Source organism: Malania oleifera, chromosome 7 (assembly GCF_029873635.1).
Source record: "Malania oleifera isolate guangnan ecotype guangnan chromosome 7, ASM2987363v1, whole genome shotgun sequence".
Lineage (NCBI taxonomy): Eukaryota > Viridiplantae > Streptophyta > Magnoliopsida > Santalales > Ximeniaceae > Malania > Malania oleifera.
Window position 1 is genome coordinate 450930 of NC_080423.1, and position 17079 is coordinate 468008.

Here is a 17079-nt window from a genome sequence, read left to right on the forward strand (position 1 = left end):
GTCCCACCTCAATAATAAAAGATTTATTTTATTACATGGATAGTGGAGCCTCCAATAACAACACCATTGATCTCAACAATCTTTTGATTCATTTAAACCATTATGACATGGACAATATATCAAAGTAGGAAATGGTATGGCTTTACCCATATAGAACATGATACCATTCCTTCTAATTCACACTCATTACTTCACAAGAATATTCTCTCTATCCTTGAAACTATTATAGACATGCATATACATACATGTGTCTGTGTGTGGTATTTCTTAATTTTATTGAAATGAAGGATCACAATAGAACAATCCTCCTTATGCTTCCAAAAGTAGTACGGGCTCCCCCTAATTATAAATTTTTAAATTTTTTGGGGTGGTTTTGTACTCCACGCAACTGACCACATGATTCCCATAAGCAATAGTGTAATAATATCTTGTGTATTTCTTCTTAGGTATGAAGTAACAACTAGGGTTATCTTTACTTCTATCCCACATTTCAACATATGTTTATCTCCTCGTGTTAATTTTAATGAAACTCGTTCTCATACTTTTTGTGGCACCACTCCATCTTTTTTCCCAAAAGGTAAGAGAATATATTACCGAGGGAGATACCAAAGAATACAATGAGAAAGAATTGTCTAAGAACTAGGTCATAGACTAATTAAGAAACAAATCACAATATTGATCAAGATAAAAAATAAAGTTTATAACAATAACCCATTAGAGCTTACAACTGAAAATAGTTCAAACATGTTGTTGAATCTTGTAAAATATAGCTTTATAACTGAATGCTATTTGATAATAGATAAGGGAGTTTCGTACATTCTAGATTTGATACATATCAGCAACTCAAATCAACCTCCACATGTCATTTTTCCTTTCCTCTCTAGACGATGAGAACCATTCTAATTCTTCATTCCAAGATATTCATTGTTTGTTAAGATTGAACTTAACAAAAATTTCAATACAAACTTTCTTAGATCCGTCACAATTGAAAAAGAGATGGTCCTTGTCTTCCTTCACTTTGCTACAAATTCTAAAAACTAAATTGTTGACAATACATTATTTCTTCAATTTGCATAAAGTATCAAGTCTCTTAAAGGTAGCCAACCAAGTGATAAATGAGAACCTTGGCACATTCTTTTTTAACTATATAGCTAGGAGCTAGGCTAAATCCTTTTTGTTTCTAACAAAGTTCTAGGTTGAATTGAATGTATAATACTCTGAGGATGAGTTAACTAGCTATATTGATCTATCTTTATTTATTTTCTAGGAATTAAAGTATATGACATATTGCTTTTTTATTTAACAGCATTATGATATAACCTTTTTGGCCAATTCCACCTTCCATTCTTGCTAAAATTAGCAACCTTTACATTGATTAAAAGGCCCAACTCCATTGGTAGGTGATCATTAAAATTATTAAGAATAGGAGATGAGTCCATCCACTTATTATGAAAGAAGAAAACCTTTTCTCCATTCCAAATTTCAACTTTAATCCATCTACATGCAAATTTGTCTAATTTTCAGAACTTTTTTCCATGTGTATGCGCTGTTTTGATTTTGCTTTTATAGTCCAAATTCTTTGATATTTTAATTTGTAGGTGTGAATCCAAATAATTCATAGAAAATATTTTAAAGAAGCAATGTACCAGTGAAGCTTTATTGTCGTGATCAGTGTAACGCCCCAATCTAGGTCTACCAGGGAGAACTATATCTCTCCTCCTCTACCTGGATCAAACAAAAGGGGGTGGACCTTATCGAATTAATGACTGACCTCACAGACCAACATGTGCCCTTTTCAGTGTGTTTTCTCCTCACTCACATACTTCTTGAGAAAACTTTCTAAAAAGTCACCCATCCCAAGATTACTCCAAGCTAAGCACGCTTAACCATAGAGTTCTTATGGGAAAGTTCCCGAAAAGAAAGGTGCACCTTGTTGATATGGATAGTAACATATAATCCTTTTAAGTCTTTCTTCCATGGGGTATCACAATCAGCATCCAATCTGTAAGGGGATATAAAGCTCCACACAAAATAAACACACGCAAGAGACACTAAATTTTTAACGTGGTTTGACCAATATAGGACTCCCATAGTTGCACTGCAACAATCCACTAATCAATTAAGAACAATAATTATAGGAAGTAATTTCTCTCATAAAAAGGAAGAAATAGATGAAACTAGTTTCTCTATATTTTTCTCTCCTGGTGGATATCTCATTGGTTGATCCTTGTTAATCCAACTGACGCATTTCCAACAAATGCGATCTCATATTTATAGGACAAGGGGAGGAGACAATTTTCTTCTCCTGCCAACAAAATACAACCACCTAATCTTCAGATAAAAAATGGCTGCAACATCCTCTCTCAGTCAAGTCTGGTGTGCTTCTAGATTGGACCTTTAACACAGGTGGGCTATGGAATACCTAACAATTCTCCCTCTCCATACCCACTGGAGGAGAATGCAACAAGTCATTTAAATGAGTGGACTTCTAGTAGGAACCCATTCTGGTTAGTTCCCTGCAAAGTTCAAACTTATTGTGAGGTATTACTTTGGTTATCATGTCTGAACCATTTTCATTAGTATGAACCTTTTCAATCTCTAACAACTTTGAGTTCAGAACATTCTGTATCCAATGATACCAAACATCAATGTGCTTTAACCGTTCGTGAAAAGTAGAATTTGTAACGTCCTGCCTATCTTAATGTATAAAATAAAACATAATAATTAAAATAGTCAACCTGAACCCGTGGGTAGTAGGGACACCTGTCATACACAGCGGAACCTAGGCAGCAGTAAATGTAAATCAAATTCATCAACCAATAATTACATAATACCAGAGTCTACTATATTCCCTAAAGATATTGTGTTTATACATACAATCCCCAAAATATCAAAATAAACCTAAAATCTTACAACAAAAATCTTCTGATCGTAGATTAGAATTTACCCTTCAAGCAGGGAAACTCAACTCACTCAACGGCGGCTCTGACCTGCCGGTCTCTTTGGGTTTCCTGAAATAGTTTAAACTTGGGGTGAGACACCTTTCAGTAAGGGTAGATAAATTAAAAATCAGTTGTGTGGGAACATGAATATTTATATTGTAATACATATACTGTATATTTCACATAGCATAAAGCATAAATCGTAATATGGTTAGTTAAACATATAATTTCATAATTTCAAGTAATCATACTAATCTTGTATTATCTAATATAGTCTATAGTAATGAAAACTATATAGGATGAATAGTTCACTGATGTCATGTATTACCTCCCATGACGGGTTGTGCAGCTCGAAGGCGAGACCCGACAATGGCTAGCCAACCACTGCCGAGTCAAAAATGTCTGTAAGTACAATGGGCTCGCCACACCCTGGTACAGACTGTTAGGTGGACGTCTACACTCTACACTGAAAGTCATATCGACTATTCATCTCCCACCCCTTTGTGGGGTGGTTAGCACCAATATGATCATAGATATATGATCTATAAGTTACAACACTGTGCTCCTGAAACTGAACTAAATTAACATCCGGGTTATGAAAACATATAGTAGATAAACATACACTGTTTATCATAAATCAAATAATAGCCTTTTCTAAATCATACATTAACATAATAATTACGGCTTCGCACCGAAAACATGAATAAATACGAAATTGCGCAGAATAACATGAGTAAATACGGCCTCGCGCCAAACATCAATTATGGCCTTGCGCCGAACATATCATTTATTCTAAAATCATAATTTACTGCGTTTATATATAAAATAATATTCATGCCACACGAATTGAATGAAGCCGTATATTCCATTCTGAAATCACATTTCCTGTACAATTGCAGTATTTTCTCAAACTTACACTTTCTCAATTATATTCATATATAATCACATACTTTCTGAAAATTATTCTACTATTAAATAATAGTAATTTCAATGGAAAATAACTATTTTAATTTATCCCCTTACCTGGCAACTGAAAAAGCCCCTCTATAATACTGGTCTTACACCCGTAGGAAACCCTAAGCAATACCCTTAAACCAACAACTCACAGAACTAAACTTCAATATTTTCACGTAAGTATCATTTCCTATAACTGCTAAAAGATCAAATTTGGCATAAAAAGTCTTACCTCAACCTATGGATGAATTTTAACTCACTTCCACCAACGATCTGCTTTGGTAGATTTGGAGAGAATTTTCCCAGGAGCATCATGGTGGCTTCAGATCGTCGATTCAGCAAACGATGAAGTCGAAATTGAAGAGAGAGGAGAGAGAAACTAAAGGGAGAGAGAGAGGAAGTGATTTTTCTTAATTTCTGCATTTAAATCCAGGTTTTGGGTTATTTATAGGACTGGATTCGTCGACGAGACACGTTACCTCGTCAACAAGTCCTATAGAAAGTTCGTAGATGAACCTGCACCTTCGTCAACGAATTTTAAATTTTCCCAAAATCCTCTCTTGGTATCTTCTCGCCGATGAAACTTGTCTTCGTCAACGAGACCCTCTTATACCCTCGTCGACGAATCTTTTGTGTTTGTCGATGAGGACCTAATAAATTTTCTTGGTCATTGCATCCCAAAGTGTAACGTCGTCGACGAAGTCTACTGCCTCCTTCTGTTTCTGTTTCTGTTTCTGTTTCCATTTCCCTTTCTCTCTATTATTTAAATATCATTATTCTTCGAGTCATTACAGAATTCTTACTGAGGTTTATAGAACTTTGACTATCACAAAAAAAAAAAAACATACCTTTTCTTATTCAAACCAAGTTCTCTTATAAACTTCTTCATCCAAAACATCTATTTGCATGCCTCTATCACAACAATAAACTCAGCCTTCGACGTAGACAAGGCAACACACTTTTGCAACCTAGATTGCCAAGACACAGATCCCCTTACAAAGGTAATCATGTAACCTGAAACAAACTTCCTTGTATCAATATCACCGGCCATATTTGAACCAATGTAGCCCTCAAACACGAGCTTGCCAATGCCAAAAACCAAACTTAATTTGGAAGTGCCACACATTGATATCTTAATATCCATTATACTGCATTCCAATGCTCCATTCTCGGATTGGACATAAAATAGTTCACTGTACCAACTGCGTATGCAATGTCAGGCCTAGTGCACACCATGGCATACATAAGACTACCAACTGCTGATGTATAAGGAACATTTTGCATATACTCCTTGTTACCATCACTCAAGGGAGCTTGTTTCTTACTAAGTTTAAAGTGAGTAGCGAGAGGTGTACTAACCACTTTAGCTTTATCCATGAGGAATCGCTAAAGTACCTTCTCAATATACTTCCTTTGAGATAGTCATAACCGCTTACTCTTCTTGTTGCAAACAATAGAAATTTCGGGAATTTGTCTCGCAAGACCCAAATATTTCATATAAAATCCTTTGTTCAACTCCATCTTTAAATGATTGACTTTTAAGGATTTGTGTCCAACAAAAAGCATATCGTCGACATAGAGTAACAAGATGAAAAAGTTATCTTCTGAGAACCTCTACACAAACACACAGTGATTTGAAGTAGTCTTCATGTAACCTTGTTGAGTCATAAAATGCTAAAAAATTTTGTACCACTGCCTAGGAGCCTATTTCAAGCCATACAAACTCTTCTTCAACTTGTAGACATAGTCCTCCTTGCCTTTGGCAATAAAACCCTCTGGTTGCTATATATATGTATATCTCCTTCATCAAATCACCATGAAGGAAAGTTGTCATCATATCCATCTGCTCAACCTATAAATCAAGGTTGGCTGCCAAACCCAAAGCAACTCGGATTGAAGACATTTTTACCACAGGAGAGAAAATATCCTCAAAATCTACACCTTTCTTTTGACCAAAGCCTTTGACTACAAGTTTAGCTTTGTATTGTGGATGTGAAGTGTCACTTTCGTGCTTCACCCTATAAACCCACCGATTCTTCAAAGCTTTTCTACCCTTAGGCAATTTCATTAGATTAAATGTATGGTTGTCTTGAAAAGATTTCATTTCATCCTCTATAGCTTCAACCCACTCTGATTTCTATTCACTCTTAACTACCTTTGTGAAGCATGCAGGTTCTCTCCCGTTAGTGAGGAGCACATACTCTTCGGGTGAATACTATGTGGAGGGTCGACGATTTCTCAAACTTTGCCCCAATGGGACAATTGGCTCTTCAGTAAAAACCTCATACTGAACATCATCAGCCTTTGGAGAAATATCCATGCCCTCGATAGTTTCATGATCATCCTCAGCCTGATCATCTTAGACATCAACTGGCGCATCATTATGGTTATTGATGCCTTCTACACCTGTTGACTATGGAATAGGAGTTGGATTCAAATCAGTCAAAATATTAGAACTTTGAGTTTTAGATCTTTGAACTTTTTCAATGTCTTTAATTGTTTAGTCTTCCATGAAGACAATGTCATGAATTCTAACAAGCTTTTTAGAAATAAGATCATACAGTCTATAGTCAAACTCATCTTGCCCGTAGCTGATGAAAATGCACTACTTGGTCTTGGCGTCTAGCTTGGACCTTTCATCTTTGGGCACATGTACAAAAGTCTTGCACCCAAACACTCGCAAATGATCATAGAAAACATCCTTCATATACCACACTTTGTCAGGAACATCTGTATTCAAGGCAACAGTTGGAGATAAGTTAATAACATAGGTAGTTGTGTATAGTGCCTCGCCCTAGAAAGAATTCGACAACTTAGTTTCAGAAGCAAGCATCTAACTCTCTCCCTCGATGTCTTGTTCATCCTCTTTGCTCAACCATTTATCTGAGGAGTCTTCAGTGGTGTCCTTTGATGTATAATCCCTTCTTGCTTACAATAATCATCGAATGGTCCACAGTACTTGCCACCATTATCGCTGCAAACACATTTTAGCTTCTTCCCTATTTGACGTTCAATAGAGGCTTGAAACTCTTTGAACTTGTCAAGAACCTAATCCTTGGATCTCAATTCATAAACCCACAATTTCCTAGAATAATCATCTATGAAAGTAACAAAATTTGATGCACCACTAATTGTTTGTACCTTCATAGGAGACTGGAAGGAGAATGACTCTTGAAGGAAACTCGTTTCTGCTTCTCGGCAAGGCAATGAGCACATTTGCTCAACTTTTCAGCTTTAAGCTCTGGAAGAAAATTCTTCTTGGCTAGATAACCTAGTCCCTTCTCACTCACGTGGCTGAGCCGCTTATGCCACAAATATGAAGAACTAGCAACATCAACTGCGTTCACAGAGTTGGTAGAGATCGAAGTTTGCATTACATACAAGCTAGATGACTTCCTCCCTTGAGCAACTACAAGTGCTCCTTTTGGGAGCTTCCACTGGCCATTACAAAAAGTACTACAATACCCATCATCATCGAGCCTTCTAGTCGATATCAAGTGCAATTGAATGTCAGATACATGCCGAACTTCTTTGAGAATTAAGCTTATTCCATTGTCAGTATTTAAACAAATTGATCCAATACCAACAACCTTTGACAATCCATCGTTGCCCATCTTTAACACCCCAAAATCACCGAGAGTGTAAGATGTGAAAAATTCCCTCCCTAAAGTGACATGAAAGGAAGCATCGCTATCAATGACCCATCCAATTTCATCGGATACTAAATTGATATCAGTTTCATCAGAGACCACAACAAGGTCTGAAGTGGTGGTGGCCACACAATCATCCCTACCGTTGTCTCTTATTTCCTTCTTGGTGTTATCCGTATTCTTCTCAGCCTTCCATTTATAACAATCTTTTTATGTGACCCTTCTTGCCACAATAATAGTATTCGAGGTTCTTGTACCTGGACTTGGATTTACTTCTGCCTCTATTGTTTTTGTCTTGGCCTCTGCTTTTACTTCTTCCCCTATTTTCTGAGATTAGAACCTTAGGTTGTGATGTGGTGGCAACTTGAGCACGTCGCCTCATTTCTTTATTTAAAAAAGTGTTTCTTGCAAACTCCCACGTCATAGCACCACCAGGAGCATAATTGGCCAAAGAAACACAACAATTCTCTCATGACTCGGGCAAAGTATTCAAAAGCCACAAGCCCAAAATATCATCATCAAATTTGACGCAGACATCAGATAGTTGTTGAAAGCATCTGGTCAATTCATTCAAGTGATCTGAAATAGAACCACCTTCTTTGTTCCTGAGATGCATCAAAAAGAAGATCTTTCATCTTTCCCTTCCACTTGTTATAGTTGGTGTGTCATTCAAGCAAATCATCTTGCTCATATTACCTTCCATGATCTTGTCAAAGATCTAGCCTTTATAGAAATTTCAAGACAAAATCTCTCAAATCTGAGAACACTAGTGTGTCCGCAATGTTTGATTTTGTTGGAAACCAGTCCAACCTTGCAAAAAAGGGCTCAAATTTGGCTTGGTTCAGCCCGAAAACAAATCTAGACTAGTCTGGTTCAACTTAACGAAATATTCCTTAGTGGACAGAATATTCTAATGTTGTTTACTGACGTGGCTTAGGAGAGACCTCTACTAATGCGACAGAGGGGACCCACTGATGACGTGTCAAGTGGGGTCCATGCTAACGTGATAAGCTGTCCTTGTTAATGACGTGGCAAGTGGGCCCCAATGGTGATGTGGAAAGTGGGGCCGCGCAGATGATGTGGCATGTGGGGGCCACTCTGATGCGTCTAGTGATGTGGCACTCTTCTTCTTCACAGCACATTCGATTTTGCAGGTTCTACGAATTTAAAGAAAATAGAGCACTAACTTGTGTTCTTGCGGCAGCCCATGTGACTTCATTTGGCGTCAGATTTTGACGTCGTTTTCTCCGCTGTGATTGTCTCGACACGAACTACGCGATGTTATGACCAATTTGTAGTTTTGAGCAACTCGAAAAAACTGGCTGAGAGCCACTAACTCCTTTCGCTGGAAAAACTTGTCGGAATCCCCTCAACCATGCTCTGATACTAGTTTGTAAAGGGATTTAAAGCTCCACCCAAAATAAACACACACAAGAGACACCAAATTTTTAACATGGTTCAGCCAATATTGCCTATGCCCATGGTTGTACTACAACAATCCACTAATCAATTGAAAACAACAATTACAGGAAGTAATTTCTCTCACAAAAAGGAAAAAATAGATGAAGCTAATTTCTCTCTATTTTTCTCTCCTGGTGGATATCTCACTGGTTGATCTTTATTGATCCAACTGATGCATTTCTAACAAATGCAGTCCCATATTTATAAGACAAGGGGATCAAGCAATTTTCTTTTCCTCTCAACAAAATACAGCCACCTAATCTTCAGATCAATAATGACTTCAGCAGCCTCTCAAAGTCAAGTCTAGTGTGCTTCTAGACTGGAGCTTCAACCCAGCTAGGCTATGGAATACCTAACACAATCAACTATGGATCTCAAACTAAGGCCGCCGTCTCTAGTTCAAAATAAGAAACATATTCTTGTTTTATTTTTCTTTCCATGCAATTCCAACCATTGCCTTTCCAAAGAAAAGCCTTGAACATTCTTTCCAAGTATTGAATTATTAAGCATGAATAAGCATGAAGAAAGAAACCTTGAAGAATCGATTTGATTAATTGAAACCTTCCAACATATGATAAAAATTTGTAAGTCCATGAATAGATTCTAGCAACAATTTTCTCCACAAGAATATTACAATCCAACTTGCTCAACCTTTTTGTTACAAAAGGGAGCCCAAGATATTTCACAACGAGTGTTCCTTTCTTCATTCCAAAAACTTTAGAGATTTCCTAAATATCGTCATTAGAAATTACAAAATAGAAAATTTTAGATTTCAAATTATTGCATTGCAGGCCAATAGAAAACCTCTAGGACTATTTTAGTTGCTATAGCTGAATTTAAATCTCCACGACTTAAGATAAGAAGATCACCTACTAAAAAAAAATTTGTCGAATTCACTTTACTACATCTACGATGATAATATAATACTCCTTTTGTGGTTGCCAAGTTTAATAATTTGGTTAGAACCTCCACGATGATAACAAAGATACGAGAAGATAGAGGATCTCCTTGCTTAATTCCTTTGTTTCCTTTAAAGAAACCTTTAAGTGATTGATTATCATAGAATAATAAGGAGTAGATATGCATTCTTTTATCTAACACATATACTTAGTTGGAGTTCCAATACAATCAAAAATTTTGAAATTGAATTCCCAACTTGCGAAATCAATTGCTTTTTTTCAAATCAACCTTTATAGCAAGTTTACAAGGTTGAGAATTCATTTGATAAATATACTACAATTTTTGAGCCAAAAGTATATTGTCTTGAATATCTCTCTACCTGTAATGAAAGTTGTTCGATTCGGGCTAATGAACTTAGAGAGGCAAGACTGTAATTTACTAGTCAAAATCTTAGTTATATTCTTATAAATGGCATTACAACAGGCTATAATTCTAAACTTACTTGCATTTGAAGGGATTCTTACGTTCGGAATCAACACCAAAGAGTAGCATTAACTTGCTCTAAAAATTTTCATCTCAGAAAAAAAGATTTTATAGCCCTGCACACATCTTCTCCAATTATATTCTAATAATGCTTAAAGAATTTTGAGTTATATCCATGAGGACCTAGAGCTTATCCTCTAAAAAAGAGAATATTTATTTCTTTATTTATGCAATTTGGACTTATTTGGATAGAATTTCTTTTGTGTCTTTGTCCCAACAAAAGTTTAGTACAGACTAATGCAATTTGAACATTTTCATTTCGCTTCTCAAAAAATTAGAATAGTACCTTATCAGCTCATTTACAATTTCTTCTTAAGAGGTTAGGCTATTACCAACTCAATCATTAACAAATCTTACATGCCCCCTATCTTTCCTATCTTTGATAGCCATAGAGGAAAATTTATTATTTTTATTCCTCCCAATTTTAACCAAGAAGCTCTTGGCATTTATCTTAGCATCAATTTTTAGCAAGGTTGAGTGACTATGAATCTTGTCATTTAACATTTGAGCATGAAATTTGCCTTCCAATAAATTCATATGATTCTCATCAATCTCCTTTTTGAGAATATTTAAATTTTCGCTAATTTCTTTAAAATGCTTCCTATGAAAGTATTTGAAATTGTTTTATTGGTCCCTCTTAATCCCCACTCAAATTCTACCTTATCTCAACGACCTCCATCAAATCTCTCTCCCACATCTCCTCCCTCCTCATCCCTATTAATCACTAATACAAATCTCTCTCGTACGATCCCTTCTAATCAAAATTCCAATTCTACCTTGTCTCAATCACCTCTTCCATCCTCATCCTCTTATCTACTAATAGCCTATTTTTAATGCTAATTCTCTAAAATCCAAGATTTATCACTTACTCTTGACACCACCTAACGGCATGTCATCCCCAACTTCACATATGTGGAACCCATTTTGTATTATTAACTCAATTATTTTCCTCTTTGATGACAAAACATGCAAAAAGAAATTGGATGTCTTAATATGTATATAATCGTATATTGTCCCTTCTCCCTTCTCCTTCACATCAAATATTTTTTTATGCAAGTGGCTTCTTCAAATCAAAACAAACCCAATGAACTGATTGAGTGTTGCAAAAGTCGTCTAGTTGCCATGGGATTTACCTAGTGTCCCAAATAGTGATTTTTTTATACTCTAGTGGTGAAACCAACCATTATCCATGTCATGCTTGCTTTTTATATCTCTAAGAAAAGATAAATATTTTAAAATAAGTTAGCATTAATAACACCTTCCACACATGCTTCAATTATTAAGATTTATAAGCAAAGAACATCCTATTTTTGTATGTTGCCTCTAAGAATCTCCATATAGCCTTTGATAGACCTATTGAGTGTGGTTTCACAAACTATATGATTATCTTCTTCAAGTAGGCTTCAAAAACTCCTCTTTTGATCCCTTTCTTTATTGCAATTTTGCTTCAATGGCTACTTGAACACCTCTATTGCAATTTTCTAGTTAATGTTGATGATATTATTGCGAGGACCAACAATTCTAGCTACATTGAACATTGTTTATAGCTTTGAACACTAATCTCTTGCTCAAGGATGTAATGTCCCGAACCCTTAAACTCAGGTTCAGCGCGTTATACCTGATAAAATCCTGATAATCCATAATTCATAATATACGCAGCCGAAAATATAAACATAATCTCCATATAACATAATACCAAAGTTTACTAATTCTAACTATAATTTATAATAAATCATCTATCACCTGAATTTTCATAAATTTACATAACTCCCAAAACATTTCAGTATTTTCATAATCATTCCTTACTTAACAACCTTAAAACATAAAGACATAAAATGTAAATATTTACATTCCCCAAAATTAATATAGAAATATATCCTTTTCTTTTTCTATTTCCCAATAATGCTATAAAAACCTCAAACTCTCAAAGCTTAATCTCGAGGATGTCCTAAAAAAGAAATAATCATATTCAGGTGAGACGCATCTCATAAAAGGAAGAAACAATATATTAAAACAGTGTGTGGCCGACATGAGGTTTGTATATACAACATATTATTTATCATTTGCAAATCATTAACATAATTTGTGAAATCATTTTCTAATCATATTCAAACACATGCAAGATATTTTACCCACAAGATTGCCCAAGGATATGGGTGATTACCTGCTCATACAAGTAGCACTCTTATGCTCCGATACATTAGACAACTCAAAGGTCACAGTTAAAACATACCAGGGCACTCACCTTTCTCAGTAAGCCCTCGAGTGATAAATTGATCTCGTACTCACACAGTTCAAACAAAGGTTTACCAGCGAAGGCTCCCAAGAATAGGAAAATCTACCCGCCCATACAAGTAGTTTCCCTCTACCTTAGCATGTTATGCAACCTACTGCTACATCTAATACAACCAGGGCACTCGCCTTTCTTAACAAACCCTCGAGGCGAAGAGTTTGTCTCGCCCAAACGTAGCATGTTCTACTAGCATAAATACTAATAATATCATAATACATTATTTTATTTGCCATTATTCTACATCTCTCAAATGTTCATGTTTTCACCTTTTACTTTTTATTTCATTTCACTTTACGTGGCTCTTTCTCATTTTATATTTTTCTCATTTCACATTTCATTTACATTTCATTCATTTGCATTTTCATTTCATTTCATTTCATACCCAGTATCTTTCAACTGTTTTACCCAACATTTTTCAGTTGTCATACATTTACCTAATATCTTTAAGCTATTTAATCCAACATCTTTCAGCTATTTTACCCAACATTTTTCAGCTGTTATACATTTACCCAACATTTTTTAGCTGTCATACATTTACCCAACATCTTTCAACTGTTTTACCCATCATTTTTTAGTTGTCATACATTTACTCAGCATTTTTCAGCTGTTTTACTCAGCATATTCAGTTATTTACATGGTTGCATTAACACACACAAACAACATAGTTCATATAACATTTTCATACTCAGTTCATTTCCTGAATATCATGCATCTCATACATATATCATATTTTCACACAATATTCCTATTTACTCATGCCATACAATTTAGCGGTAAAATTCATACATTGCCTAAAAATAAGCCAACCCACATTTAACATTCATATACTAGAAAAATACCTTTAATTTCTTGCATGATTATTCTGAAAAATATTTCACTTTCATCAGTTCAATTTTATATATACATATCTAATAAACAACCCTAAATTCGAAAAAACATAATTTAGATGGTTGACATTTTAAACTCATACCGAAATATATACTCGTATTTATAACACAATTCATTTCCAATAAATTCATAAAAAAATCTGGTTTAATATATATTTTTCCCCTTAACTGAATTCTCGAACTACACCAACAGGAACCCCACACAGATGCCCGCAGCGCTCACCCGAACCCTGATTCTAAAACCCTAGTTCCATTAAATTATTCCTAAATAAAATACTATTTAAATATTTCCTAGGGTCATAATTTCCAAATTAATAGTTATACCCACAAATATAATCAATTTGCCAAACTTTTTAAATCTCACTCTTGTTTTGGAGTGGGGTTTAGAAAACCTCAATTGGAAATTTACCTACATCAAAATGACGACAATCGCAACTAAGATCACGTGGTGGTGACCGATCGTCGATTTAATAACATATGTAAAGAAAAATTGGAAAAATGGGGAAAGATTGTCTTTCTCTAGGAGTAGTGCTTAAGCCACTCTCACGACAAATCCGCTCCGCTAGAAATGTTGGCAGCGGAATCAAGAATCCAACGGCACCTTCCGTTTTCCGATCCGCTGCAAACTCGTCGAGAAATTGAGAGAGAGAGAGAGAGAGAGAGAGAGAGAGAGAGAGAGACGGGGATGGCTGCGAGCTGGAGGGGGGGAGGGCGTTGCTTCACAATGCTGGCCGAGTGTTGAGCTGCTTACTTTGCAAAACTGAATTCCTAAAGGTTCTAACCTTCAGGAATCAATTTACACCTTTAACAAGTATAATAATAATAATAATAATAATATACATATATTTATACTTACATATTATTTAATCCTCGTATCTACATATACGTATATATATCTTTTATTTCAATTAATTTTCTTATTTCAATTAATTTTTTTTTCATACTATTTCTTTTTATTTATTTATTTAATTATTTCTTTCATACTATTTCTTTTTATTTATTGGTTTATTTAATACATCAATTTTAATAATGTTTAACTAACTAATTGATTAATAATTTTAATTAATTTTACCTATTATTTTATTTATTACTTTTCTTAATTATTTTAATCATTTTAATTTTTCAGGTCTTTACAAAGGACCTTAATGATTTTACTTTTTTTTCTTGGACTATACTTGTCTTAGACAAAATACATTTGCAACATCCCCAAAATAAGCACATGGACAATGCCAAACCAACCACCTCTTTGGCCAAGTTCTTTTCTATCTATGTTCAAAACTAATCCCATGTCTGATGTTACCCTTTACTGTAGTTGTGTGTGCTCTTTAATATGAAACAAACATTCATTCCAATATTTTCTGTCTTTAACTTTTTTTTTTTTTTAACTAAAAGAGGGCGGCACCTCCATTTATTTATTAATATACCCTTACTTTTGGCGGAGGAATATCGTGGTTACAAGTTAAAACAAACCAACCAAAACTAGACAAAATAAATAAATAAATAAACATAACTAACAAAGGAGATAAAAACATAAAAACAACCAAAATCAAAACGAAATACACCAAACGAAACTCTAGAGTTGAACTAACGACGAATGGAAACGAGGCCCCACCTATCCAACCGAAGGATACCTTTCAGATAACGTGGTAGAATGTATTGTTCTTCATAGATTACATTGTTTCCCATTTCTCCTTCTTTAGCAAGAAAATTAGCCGCACTATTGTTTTTCCTATATTGATACATCACCATGACATTCACTCCTTTTAACTCTGCCACGAACTCCTCCTAAAATTCTCAAAGATACCACAAAGTACATCTACCTTTCCGAAGCCAATCAATTATAATTCGCGAGTCACTTTCAATAATCACATTAACATAATGCAAATGTGTACACAAACGAATTCCTTCCCTAATTGCTTTTAATTTTGCACTATTATTCATACCATTACCAAAATAACTTGAAAAAGCCGCTTTTACCCTGCCATAATAATCCCGAATAATTCCTCCACCTCCTGAAGTACCTGGATTGCCCCTACAACTCCCATCACAATTAAGCTTTATCCACCCTACTGGAGGTTTAAAGCACGAAATAATTTTTCCAGGCCTGTAGCAAACTCCCTAATGCTTAATTTGAAACTCATTCAAAATCTTAATATCCGACTTCTTCAATTTTTGAAAAGAATTGGTGCTCTCAATAATAAAACTAACCCAGAATAAAACACTTCTCCACATCTGATCTGCACTTTAATAAACTCCTTCCATTCTCGCTTTACATCTTCAATTCCAGAGGCACCACGTAATCAAACGTGGAATCAACCCGATTAAAATACCTTTAATAGACGATTTTTGAGCATAGTGGAACCAATTTTCCATTTCATTTTTCCAGGGAAGAGATCGTTGGAAAGGAATCCCCAACGCCACGCTAGCCCGACACCAAACCTTTAAAGCCACCTCACATAAGAAAGAATATGATCAATATTTTCCTGACTTCTCTGAACACAGCAATCACTTGCCGAAGCCATCGATATTCCTTTGGTATGAATTCTATCATCTACAACCAAATATCTAAACCAGGCTCTCCATAAACACATTGAGATTCTTCTGGGTAATAAAGAATGCCAAAACCAATCATTCTACAAAAAATTATCACTTCTGCTCCTCACTGCATCCCAAGCCGTTTTTTGTAGAAAAATTACTGTCTGGGGCAGGCTTCTAGACAACAATATCCTGCCCACTTTTGCCCGCTGGCACTTGATGCAAAATTTCCCTTGTTTTATCAGCACCAACCAATTCTCGTACTAAATCAGAGTTCCAATTATTATTTAGCCAGCAATCCTTAATACACAGTTTTTTGTTCAAAATATCCTCAGTGCTCACAAATAACGGGCCTGATGACAGCCACCTGTCGAACCAAAAAGAAGAGTTCCCACCTCTCACCAAAATTTTAACATTATCCATAACTTCTGAAATGAGGACCATAATTGATTTCCAAAACCGAGAGTCATTTGGTCTCCCCTTCCATATTAATAAATGATCATTTCTGCAATATTTAGTTCTGAAAAAACCTGCCCATAGATTGTTAAAAGTGAGCAATTTGAAGGCAAACTTCATGAGAAGAGATTTATGAACTTCCTTAAGATTTCTCAGGCCCAAACCCCCTTCCGAGGTAGGTTTAAAAATTTTCCCCCAAGAGCACCAATGAATCTTCCTTTTATCTTTCACCTCTCCCCATAAAAAATTAGAAAGAAGAGAGTTAATGTGAGAATATATGACCTGCGAAACCTTAATAATAGACATCAAATGAATAGGCATGCTAGACAACACATGTCTTAATAAAATCAATCTTCCACCTTGCGATAGCAACTTAGATTTTCACCCTGCAATTTTCTTTCTAATCTTCTCCACAAGAGGCTCCAATGTCCTGGAAGACAATTTTCCAGATACCAAAG

General features: G+C 35.3%; 1 protein-coding gene across 1 annotated transcript in view; it reads left to right on the forward strand.

The window, feature by feature from the left end:
* LOC131160020 (tetraketide alpha-pyrone reductase 1) overlaps positions 1–17079 on the forward strand; it is a 31587-nt gene that overhangs the window by 2668 nt on the left and 11840 nt on the right. The window lies entirely within an intron of this gene.